This window comes from Coregonus lavaretus (genome assembly GCF_964263955.1).
Source record: "Coregonus lavaretus genome assembly, contig: HAP1_SCAFFOLD_7861, whole genome shotgun sequence".
NCBI lineage: Eukaryota > Metazoa > Chordata > Actinopteri > Salmoniformes > Salmonidae > Coregonus > Coregonus lavaretus.
In genome coordinates this window covers 2,031-14,384 of record NW_028161333.1, presented here as the reverse complement: position 1 = coordinate 14,384, position 12,354 = coordinate 2,031, and the positions used below count along the sequence as shown (strand labels likewise).

Below are 12,354 nucleotides of genomic sequence, written 5' to 3'. Positions count from 1 at the left end.
ATGTATGCACTCACTAACTGTAAATCGCTCTGGATAAGAGCGTCTGCTAAATGACTAAAAATGTTTAAAAAAAGGTAAATATACTGTATCTACATGTAACTCTCTACAGAATGTAGAATATATGTTTGGAATAGTTGGTGTTCCAGTCATTGAAGTAGCTAAGGCAGCTCAAGCCTCAGGAATCAAGTATGTGGGAATGCGCAATGAACAAGCCATAAGCCACCTTTTTATTACTAAACCAGCTCTCCCCAAATCATGTGATATTAACTACCCGTACATAGACTACAGGAGCGTGTAGTGTGTGAGGGTCAGTTTCATAGCTTTTTTGCATTGCTAATTATGTCTGCCTGTCTGTCTGACCCTTTGTGTGTCTGTCTGCCTGTCTTCCTGTCTGTCCCTCTGTCTGTCTGTTCCTCTCCAGTCCAGGTGCGTGTCTGGTTGTGTCTGGACCGGGACTCATCCATGCACTTGGTGGAATGGCCAACGCTAACATGAACTGCTGGTATGCTAGAACTCCACAAACAGAAGACCCTACTACTCATGTTCAGTGGTCCTTTCAAAAGAAGGGATGCTATCCGCACACTGCAAAAAATGATCTGAGGACTCCAAACTATCTCAGATTGTCAGTTGATGTCATTGTGTGATACCTCTCTCTCTGTAGGCCTGTGATTGTTATTGGAGGCTCCTCCGATCAAAACCAAGAGACCACTGGGGCGTTTCAAGAGTTTCCACAGGTACCGATTGAACCATGATATTTATGACTTTTGAACATTAGGGGGTTGTTTCCCAGGACACAGATTAAGCCTAGTCATGGCCTAAAAAGCAAACTCAATAGAGAATCTCTGTCTGGGAAACTGGCCCTAGCAGTTTAATTGCTGAAAGAGGAAATAATTTGTTATTTGTGGTCCTCTTTCTCTGTCAGGTGGAGGCATGCAGATTGTACAGTAAGTTCTCTGCTAGGTCTAGCAGTCTGGATATGATCTCCTCAGTGGTAGAGAAGGTATACAGTCTACTCTGACTCCCTCTGTGTAGTCCTCTTCATATCATTTGGTATCACCTGCAATTGTCTTTTTTCTGACCTCTAATTTTCCAGCTTAGCAAGGTACCTTAACTGCTTCATAAGAGCACAGCACAGCCTTAATTGATCTGAATTTAAGGGTGTTTGGTATGTCTAAGGCAGCACGCACTAGCATGTATGGACGTCCAGGTGCTGTATACGTAGACATATCTGGGGACATGGTCAATGCTAAATTGGACAGGAGCAGAGCCAGGTTAGTGGCCATCACTGTCTTTCATCCATTTAAAATGTATACTAATGTGTTACTGTTGAATATGTATACCTCTGAATTCACATCACCGTAGTCATTTTTATTTTATCTTGTTATACCTTTTAACGTCTGAAGTGAACCAGAAATTAAATTACTTAGAAAATATAGCACTATATCAAAATATTCTCATCAGAGAATAGCAATAAGCCTCGATAGACCTTCATGGTTTATTTACATATGCAATAAAGTTGCTAGGTAACATGTTTAATGTTTGACCTATTATTTATTATTTCCTTTGTCAGAGAGGTGCCCTGTAGTCCACCTCCTCCTGTGAGTATGGCTGACCATATGGTGATCACAGAAGCACTGGCGGTCCTGAAAGGAGCCAAACGGACTTTACTCATCATTGGCAAAGGTAGGCATTGCTTTTTTAATAGCCAGATAATCTGGGGGAAACAGAACTAAAATCTTGCATAATTGCGTCAGATACTTGGATAAGGTCTGGGGAGATGTTAAGAGAAAGATACTAACGCCACTTGCGAACTCTCCACCCCCCTAAACGGAAACTCTCTGCAAGTTTCCGGCAAGTTTATGGGCCAAATGTCCCCTCCCGTTCTGAAATTGAAAAGATGCGAGCACCTGCGAAATCGGGATTTGTCCAAATGATTAGTGGTGAAAAATCAGCGTACCGGAACAAAGTTGTCACATCCCATTCTGTTGACAGACGCTACTTCCAGTTATGTTACGTGCGTCTGTCCAAGAGAGATCAATAGCCAGCTGAGACGCACTGTAACACATATAGCACTGTACCACGGTTCAGTTGAAAACTGGGCCACGTTCAGTCGACAAATGTTGTTGACATGATTTCTCATTCTACCTGTCTGAGAGGCACGTTCGTTCTACATGCTATATTTCTATCTGAACGTTGCACAACGTTTTGCTCAGCTGAATGCATCCCAGTTGTGAAGACCAGTCTGTTGAAATCCGTGTGGCAGTGCCCTCTGTCTGTGTCCCTCTGCAGGTGCAGCCCATTGAAGAGCAGAGGGGGCTCTGAAGGAGCTGGTGGAGGGGTGTGACCTGCCCTTCCTGCCCACCCCCATGGGTAAAGGGGTGCTGCCTGACGATCACCCCAACTGTGTTGCTGCTGCCCGCTCCAGGTCAGCCTCTCCTTCTCTCAGCTGGCATCATATTCATGTACAGACCATTGACTGTATAAGTAGGACCAAGAATTTCCCTGACCATTTGAACGGACCACGAAACTCCTGAAATCCCTATCTATAACTAGTCTCTCCTGGCCAGGTCATGTCAATGTAAACTGGTGTCAATCAAACAACTACACTACTCCTATAACTAGCCTCTTTTCATTACATTTTGTTTTGTCCCTGCTCTCCTCCTCCTCTCTTCCTATCCTCCTCCTCCTCTCTTCCTATCCTCCTCCTCCTCTCTTCCTCCTCCTCCTCCTCTTCCTATCCTCCTGGTTCTATGGTCTTGGTGGGGACTGCAGAGCTCTGCTCCAGTCTGATGTTGTGGTCCTACTTGGTGCCAGACTCAACTGGATCCTGCACTTTGGCCTTCCCCCCAGGTTTGACACCCAAGTAAAGGTCATCCAGCTAGGTCAAAGGTCACCAGTAGGGTTTCTTTTTTTTCCTTCTTTTTTTCGGATTCCAGATTTTCTGCTTATTCCGTTCTGATTTCTGGAATCTTCCAACAGGGATTTCTGGGAATTTGGGGAAAGTAACTGTAATTTTGCAACCCTAGTCACAGGTCATTTCATAGTGAACTACATTTCATTGTAACCAGGTATAAAGGTATTTGACTCAGTCTATTGGATTTAGTCTATCAATTATATAGCTTCTCTATAAGTCTTTGTGGTCTCTCCAAATAATGTCATGGCTGTCTTAGTGCTGTACAGTACATCTATATTTAAGCAATAAGGCCCGAGGGGGTGTGGTATATGGCCAATATACCACGTCTAGGGGCTGTTCTTAAGCACGATGCAACGCAGAGTGCCTTGACGATACAGCCCTTAGCCGTGGTATATTGGCCCTATACCACAAACCCCAGAGGTGCCTTATTGCTATTATAAACTGGTTACCAACGTAATTTGAACAGTCAAAATAAATTTCAAATCAAATCAAATCAAATTTTATTGGCCACATGCGCCGTAATACAACAGGTGCAGACATTACAGTGAAATGCTTACTTACAGCCCTTAACCAACAGTGCATTTATTTTAAACAAAAAAGTAAAAATAAAACAACAACAAAAAAAGTGTTGCGAAAAAAAGAGCAGAAGTAAAATAAAATAACAGTAGGGAGGCTATATATACAGGGGGGTACCGGTGCAGAGTCAATGTGCGGGGGCACCGGCTAGTTGAGGTAGTTGAAGTAATATGTACATGTGGGTAGAGTTAAAGTGACTATGCATAAATAATTAACAGAGTAGCAGCAGCGTAAAAGGATGGGGTGGGGGGGCAGTGCAAATAGTCCGGGTAGCCATGATTAGCTGTTCAGGAGTCTTAAGGCTTGGGGGTAGAAGCTGTTGAGAAGTCTTTTGGACCTAGACTTGGCACTCCGGTACCGCTTGCAGTCTATGACTAGGGTGGCTGGAGTCTTTGACAATTTTGAGGGCCTTCCTCTGACACCGCCTGGTATAGAGGTCCTGGATGGCAGGAAACTTGGCCCCAGTGATGTACTGGGCCGTACACACTACCCTCTTTAGTGCCTTGCGGTCGGAGGCCAAGCAGTTGCCATACCAGGCGGTGATGCAACCAGTCAGGATGCTCTCGATGGTGCAGCTGTATAATTTTTTGAGGATCTGAGGACCCATGCCAAATCTTTTCAATCTCCTGAGGGGGAATAGGCTTTGTCGTGCCCTCTTCACGACTGTCTTGGTGTGTTTGGACCATGATAGTTCGTTGGTGATGTGGACACCAAGGAACTTGAAGCTCTCAACCTGTTCCACTACAGCCCCGTCGATGAGAATGGGGGCGTGCTCAGTCCTCTTTTTTTTCCTGTAGTCCACAATCATCTCCTTTGTCTTGGTCACGTTGAGGGAGAGGTTGTTATCCTGGCACAACACGGCCAGGTCTCTGACCTCCTCCCTCAACGTGACCCATGTTATACGGTCAGATATACCACAGCTTTCAGCCAATCAGCATTCAGGGCTCGAGTCACCCGGTTTATAAAAGGGAACGTGTGTGTGTCAGCCTTAGCATTATGTGGTGGTGCCTGGTTATTTCTGTTGTGTTTAGCTTGAGGTTTGGCCACTCCTCCAGCTGCTGTTACATGTGTCACGCACGGCGCTCTTCCTGTCGTGTCGTTGCTGGTATGTTGTAGTAACGTTCCACATACGTTATTTATGTCAAGGTCAATGTCAAGGTTGATCTGTGTGCTGAGGAGATGGGGAACAACGTGCAACCTGCTGCTGCTCTCCTGGGGGACATCAATACTATTGTCAAGCAGGTAACACAACACAGTCCTGGGGGACTGGAGATCCTGGTTTGAATCCAGGCTCTGTCGTAGCCGGCCGCGACCGGGAGACCCATGGGGCGGCGCACAATTGGACCAGCGTCGCCTAGGGTAGTGGAGGGAATGGCCGGCTCAGTTCGTAGAGCATGGTGTTTGCAACGCCAGGGTTGTGGGTTCGATTCCCACGGGGGGTATGAAAAAAAAAAAGTTACGTATGCACTAACTGTAAGTCGCTCTGGATAAGAGCGTCTGCTAAATGACTTAAACATGTTAAATGTAGAGGGCCCCGTAAACAGTTCCACAAACGTCAGCATGAGTGCGCTGACTGTGGAAGCACTAATCACTGGACCAAAGCTCACTGTCAGATGCACCAGCTGTGCGTCAAGTGCTTTTCTCCGGGCCACATGAGCTTTGACTGTAGTGAGGCTGGGCAGCGACAGAACCCTGGATGTGGACAGACTGGCAGGTCTCAGGAAAACTAGAAAGCCTCCGTTCTGAGGAGGGCAATGTGGGGCATTCTTATTTTTCCTCCACTGATGATGATATCCAATCTGTTTATTCTTACTTTTGTGAGTCAGTACCCAAGAACAACACAGTCATTTTTCAGAACACAATGAGAATTAATCAGAAAGACAGTTTGTTTTACACCACTGTGCTAGTACAGGATAAAGTTGAGCTGAAGGGGATGTTAGATAGTGGGTCCATGGCTACTACTCTGCGCGCAGATATTGTACCTCGGTTGAGGGAGGCAGGAGTGGTAGAGGGGAACTTTCTAGCTCCTTCAGACATTATCCTGGTGGATTGTGGTGGGAACAAACTAGCCCAGTGGGCATGTGTGACTTAAAAATGCAACTTTATGGCTTCTGTTATGTAGTCCCAGTGCTTATTGTTGATGGGCAGGTTGATGAACTCATTGTGGGAACTAATGTGTTGAAGTCTCTGATTAGACAGTGAGTTTCTATGTGCTCACGCAGGTGCCCGAGAGCTGTGGCTGCACCAAGGGCTAAGCTATTGTGTGTTGTCTCTTCGTGTACAGGTATGTCATTTATTTTGTCAGAATTATGTTGTATATCATTTTACTTGTATTGTATAGTGTGTTGTTAGGCACGGAATGTGTGCATGCAGCACCTGTTCTCTTTTGCCTGACCTTCAACTAGCAAGGTGCCCGAGAGCTGTGGCTGCACCAAGAGCTAACATATTGTGTGTTGTCTCTTCGTGTGCAGGTCGAATAAAAATTATCCAACCATCAGAATTCCAGTTGTGGCAGTGTCCTAATTACGTGACCTGCCGACTGGTCAGCTCAAGCCGACCGCCGGAGCTGTGCATGTGGATGAGGTGCACGACCTGCGCATGTGAATTTGTTGATGGCTTACTGTAAGTGAATATATACTGTAAACAGTGAAAGTGAATGTAGCATATTCATTAGATACAGGTATTCGTGCTTATTTGTATGTTTTGGATGAATTTGTTTATTGCATTAATTTTTGGGGGTATTTAAATGCACTAAATTACATTGTATTTTAGTGCTCTGTTGAGCCATGGAAGATTCTCAAATCCATAAGACGTGTTATGCTGGGGATTTTAGTGTGGGTAGAGGGAGGGGTGTCCTTCCATTTACACCAATTGTACAGTCAGCTCCTGGGAGTAGAGCGTTTGCTAGTCCTGAGTTTGCAAGCACTGGGAGGGGTAGGCTGTTTGTTCCACCTGACCAGGGTATCCCACCTCTGTCTTTTGAAGTACCATCATCCACAGTACTCGGTGATAATGGGATGCCTCCGAGTCAGCTTAGTGACCTTATTAAGCAGATTGGTTCAGAGATAGGAGAATCTATCAGAGCGAGTTTACTGCAGCCTGGGGTTTCAAGTCTTTCTCCTGCCCGTCCCCCTCACCAACCCCAGCAGTTTCCCCTGCCTGAGCAGTGTGGGTCAACCTTTATTGATGCGTCCAAGCTGAATCTGGTTGTGAAGTCAGATGTTAGTGCTCCACCTCTTTTTAGGGGTGATGGCTCAGATAAGTACTCTGTCCTGGAGTGGGAGGAGTTAATGGAAGTCTACCTAGAGAAGAGGGGTTACACTGGGTCTGGGAATGTTGGGGAGGTGATGTCTAGGCTCATGGGGAGGGCACGGGATGTGACCAAAGTCTGGAAGCGTAACAACCTTGTTGTCACAGATGTTAAGGCGGTGTTCAGTGTTTTCAAGCAACACTTTGGGGATACTGTCTGCTCAGGTATGCCATTAGCTGATTTCTATTCAATCAAACCATAAGCTAATGAGGGTCCAATAGATTTCTGGATTAGGCTTAACAAAGCTGCAGAGGCAGCCGAACAGTACCTTGTGAGTGAGGGCAGGACCTTACCCAATCAGTGCTCAGAGTTGGCAGTCATGTTTGTACGCAACTGTCCTGATAAAGAGTTGGCCCAAGTGTTCAAGAGCAAACCCATTCGTGACTGGACAGCCAGTGAGGTACAGGATCGGTTGGATGACCTGTTAAGGGAACGTAAAGCATGTAGAACACAACTTTCACAGCAGGTTGCTGCTGTTTTTGACTGCCCTCAGGAGGGAGTGGGTCCTGTGAAAAGACCTAATGTGTCATCTTTTTCTCAATGTGGCCGTGAACCAGACCTGGCACCATCTGTATCTGAGGGTGGGACATTAAAGAAAGTTTTGACTTTGTTAGAGAAGGCTCTGGTCAGCAATACTCAGTCTGTGAGTGGCGCAGTGGTCTAAGGCACTACATCGCAGTGCTAGCTGTGCCACTAGAGATCCTGGTTCGAATCCAGGCTCTGTCGTAGCCGGCCGCGACCGGGAGACCCATGGGGCGGCGCACAATTGGACCAGCGTCGTGGAGGGAATGGCCGGCTCAGTTCGTAGAGCATGGTGTTTGCAACGCCAGGGTTGTGGGTTTGATTCCCACGGGGGGTATGAAAAAATTTAATAACGTATGCACTAACTGTAAGTCGCTCTGGATAAGAGCGTCTGCTAAATGAGGGCAATGTGGGGCATTCTTATTTTTCCTCCACTGATGATGATATCCAATCTGTTTATTCTTACTTTTGTGAGTCAGTACCCAAGAACAACACAGTCATTTTTCAGAACACAATCAGAATGACAGTTTGTTTTACACCACTGTGCTAGTACAGGATAAAGTTGAGCTGAAGGGGATGTTAGATAGTGGGTCCATGGCTACTACTCTGCGCGCAGATATTGTTCCTCGGTTGAGGGAGGCAGGAGTGGTAGAGGGGAACTTTCTAGCTCCTTCAGACATCATCCTGGTGGGTTGTGGTGGGAACAAACTAGCCCAGTGGGCATGTGTGACTTAAAAATTCAACTTTATGGCTTCTGTTATGTAGTCCCAGTGCTTATTGTTGATGGGCAGGTTGATGAACTCATTGTGGGAACTAATGTGTTGAAGTCTCTGGTTAGACAGTTCAAATCAAATGACAGCTACTGGCGGGTGGCGGGTACACCAGGTTCCTCTAGCCAGTGTGATGTCAAATCTGGAGAGATGGAGAGGAGACTCCATCCCAGATAAAGTGGGCACCATTAAGTTGAAGATAGCAGTAACGCTCCAACCCATGAGTGAGCATCTGGTGTGGGGCCGCCTACCGCCAAAGACAAAACTCTCTGTGGGCAGTACTGTTGTTGTCGAGCCCAGCACGTCTCGTTGTGTGAATCGACACATACTAGTGGGGAGAGTAGTTACGCCTCTGTGGGGGGATGGATGGCTCCCTGTGAAGATTGTGAATCCAACAACATCGGCAGTTACCCTGAGACGAAATGCTAAAGTGGCGGATGTGTACCCTTGCATTGCATTGGAGTATTTTAATGATGTCAAGCAGCAAGCAGCTCATCAGAATGTGGCAAAGGCTCAATGTGACAGATCACATGGCAGTCTGACAGCTAAGAGTTCAGTTGGTGGCAGTGTAGATAATGGCAACAGTACACTGAGGAATCTTGGACTTCAAGGCCTGTCTGTTGAGGAGTGTCCAGTTTCACAGTTCTGGAAAGATAAACTTGTCAACTTAATTGGGAAGTATGACACAGTGTTCTCTAGACATAGCCTAGATTGTGGCGAGGCAAAGGAGTTCTGCCTTCGCATACGGCTGACTGATGACCGCCCATTTCGATGACCTTATCGTAGGCTGTCTCCAGCTCATTACCAAAAACTCAGGGAAACACTGGATGATATGGAGGAAAAGGAAATCGTCAGAAAATCCAGCAGCGAGTATGCCTCACCATTGGTGCTGGTATGGAAAAAGAATGGGGACTTGCGCCTATGTACTGACTTCAGGTGGTTAAATGCCCGCACAGTAAAGGATGCTCATCCCCTGCCTCATCAGGCTGATGTACTGGCCGCACTGGGAGGTAATGCCTTCTTCAGCACAATGGATTTGACGTCAGGGTATTACAACGTGCCACTGCATGAAGAGGACAAGAAATACACTGCCTTTTCCTCCCCTTTAGGTCTGCACGAGTACAATCGGTTACCTCAGGGCCTCTGCAACAGCCCGGCTACTTTTATGAGAATGATGCTGACCATCTTTGGTGACCAAAACGTTCTAAGTCTCCTTTGTTACTTGGATGATCTGATGGTTTTTGCTAAGACGGAGGAAGAGAGTCTGCAGAGACTTGAGATGGTTTTTCAGCGGTTGCAGGCGCACAACCTTAAACTGTCTCCGTCTAAGTGCAAGTTTCTGAGGAGGTCTGTAAAGTTTTTGGGCCACATCATTTCTCAGGAGGGTGTAGCCACTGACCCTGCTAAAGTTCAAACCATTTTGAATGTGACTGAGAGTGAAGCTGAGAGTGAAGCTGATGGTGTCACACCGTCTCCTATCAAAATAGGTTCTTTCCTTGGTATGGTAGTATACTATTAGCACTACATTGAGAATTGTTCCATGGTTGCTAGGCCATTGTTTCAGCTAACTACAGGTCAGAAGAAGCCTAGGAGAGGCAAGGGTAGGAAGAGGCCTGGTCCCCCTCGCAGGCTCACTGCTGCAGACTGGACTGCCGAATGTCGACTCGCTTTTGAAGCTTTGAAATCAGCACTAGTTGACCAGGCACTGCTGGTTCATCCAGATTTTTCTCAGCCATTTCTACTTTCCGTGGATGCATCTACTAGTGTTTTGGGAGCTGTACTATCACAAGTGCAAGATGGGAAGGACATAGCCAGGCCGATAGCTTTTGCTAGTAAATCTCTTAATCATGCACAATCCAAGTATCCTGCTCACCGGCTGGAATTTCTAGCCATGAAATGGGCCATTCATGATAAATTCAGCCATTGGCTGCGAGGGCATACGTTTACTGTGTGGACCGACAACGATCCACTCAAATATATTCTTACAAAGCTGAGACGATGCATGCGAGCAGAGATGGGTTGCAAAGCTGGCACCCTTTGAGTGGCGCAGTGGTCTAAGGCACTGCATCGCAGTGCTAGCTGTGCCACTAGAGATTCTGGTTCGAATCCAGGCTCTGTCGTAGCCGGCTGCGACCGGGAGACCCATGGGGCGCCGCACAATTGGCCCAGCGTTGTCCAGGGTAGGGGAGGGAATGGCCGGCAGGGATGTTGCTCAGTTGGTAGAGCATGGCGTTTGCAACGCCAGGGTTGTGGGTTCGATTCCCACGGGGGGCCAGTATGAAAAATAAAAATGATGTATGCACTCACTAACTGTAAGTCGCTCTGGATAAGAGCGTCTGCTAAATGACTAAAAATGTAAAATAAAAATGATATCCAGTACATACAGTGGGGAGAACAAGTATTTGATACACTGCCGATTTTGCAGGTTTTCCTACTTACAAAGCATGTAGAGGTCTGTAATTTTTATCATACATACACTTCAACTGTGAGAGACGGAATGTAAAACAAAAATCCAGAAAATCACATTGTATGATTTTTAAGTAATTAATTTGCATTTTATTGCATGACATAAGTATTTGATACATCAGAAAAGCAGAACTTATTATTTGGTACAGAAACCTTTGTTTGCAATTACAGAGATCATACGTTTCCTGTAGGTCTTGACCAGGTTTGCACACACTGCAGCAGGGATTTTGGCCCACTCCTCCATACAGACCTTCTCCAGATCCTTCAGGTTTCGGGGCTGAGATCCCCAAAGCCTACAAGAATTCTGATAGTGAAACTCCACTCAGCTGGGATGGTGCTGTGCCTGATGTTGTTAACTTGGTTGAAGATGCTTTGTCAGTCTGGTCTGTGACAATCTACCAGGATTCTGATCAGTCGTCTGACACTACTAGTGTTGAGTCGGAAATTGAAAGTGTGCTGGCTCCGGATATGCTGATCTGTAGTACTCCCCAACCTGAGGTTAGACCTTTGAGCACGGTTGGTGCTGTCCGTGACATTCCTGCTAGGTTTTTGGGTGAGGGTGTTCGGACTAGACTAGGTAGATTTATTAATCCAGTGAATAGGCTAATCCAAACTATGTCTACACAGGAAATGAAACAATTCTTGGTTTCTCAGTGATGGTAGGATATTGCCTACCTTTTCTTTGTTGTGTGTATGTGGTAATCTAAGTGGGTCTTAGAGTGATTTGTGGGTTTGTCTAATATTTTTGACAATTCATGTAACTTTGTGTGTAGTTCATCAGCATAAAATGTATTTGGCATTTTTTGTATAGGGTTGAATAAGGGATTAGCTACCTCTTATTTTTCCTAATCCTTCACGGGATAGCTTTCCAGCTGATCGACCATTTGTGGGTCTAGAATTAAGGGACTACACTGGGTTACTCTGTCGCCCTGTGGGTGTGGAATGTTTTTTTTCTTTCTTTGCTTTGTTACCTTCGAGGTTATGTGTTTTGTTTTGTGTTTATAATATAGTGTAAAACAGTAGGGGTGAATGTAGTAGTGTGATGTTGTTCCCCTAGATTATGCACCAAATTGCACACAAGGACAGTTCAACTAGGCCAGGTCAAGAGGGGATGTTAATAAGTTAATAATAATAATAATAATAATATTAATTCAATGTGGTTTTTATTTAATTACAGCTGCATAGCTAATGTAATTTTTTGGTGTACAAACATTTTTATATATCTATATTGTAAATACACCTAATTGTAAAAGTTGTGTATATTTTGGTTTGGTCCATCGCGGGTTATCTGTATTTATGTACCCTCTTATTGTTCTCTTTTGCCTGTCCTTCAACTAGCAAGGTATGTTGTCCTTGGCGCCGTAATTTGTCAATATAAAACTGTGGTAAAGTTACACAAAGTGCTGTTACGCAACTATAGGTTTTGTTACAATGTGGACAATATAAAGATTTATGTTAACAACTTTCACCAAGCTCGCTAATTTGGGTACCTATTGTAACTCGGGAGTATTTGGGTCAGTGTTTGAGTGAGTTTCTATGTGCTCACGCAGGTGCCCGAGAGCTGTGGCTGCACCAAGGGCTAACCTATTGTGTGTTGTCTCTTCGTGTACAGGTATGTCATTTATTTTGTCAGAATTATGTTGAATATCATTTTACTTGTATTGTATAGTGTGTTGTTAGGCACTGAATGTGTTTATGCAGCACCTGTTCTCTTTTGCCTGACCTTCAACTAGCAAGGTGCCCGAGAGCTGTGGCTGCACCAAGGGCTAACATCATTTTTTTGTCTCTTCGTGTGC

At 45.5% G+C, this 12,354-nt stretch overlaps 1 pseudogene across 1 annotated transcript; it reads left to right on the top strand.

Annotated features, from left to right (window-relative positions):
• Nucleotides 1-421: 421 nt before the first annotated feature.
• On the top strand, nucleotides 422-4,732 carry LOC311120806 (2-hydroxyacyl-CoA lyase 1-like; annotated as a pseudogene). The gene is made up of 8 exons: nucleotides 422-502; nucleotides 662-734; nucleotides 923-1,000; nucleotides 1,177-1,271; nucleotides 1,571-1,683; nucleotides 2,290-2,425; nucleotides 2,773-2,878; nucleotides 4,649-4,732. The product of its transcript is annotated as a 2-hydroxyacyl-CoA lyase 1-like (transcript).
• The last annotated feature ends 7,622 nt before the right edge of the window (nucleotides 4,733-12,354 follow it).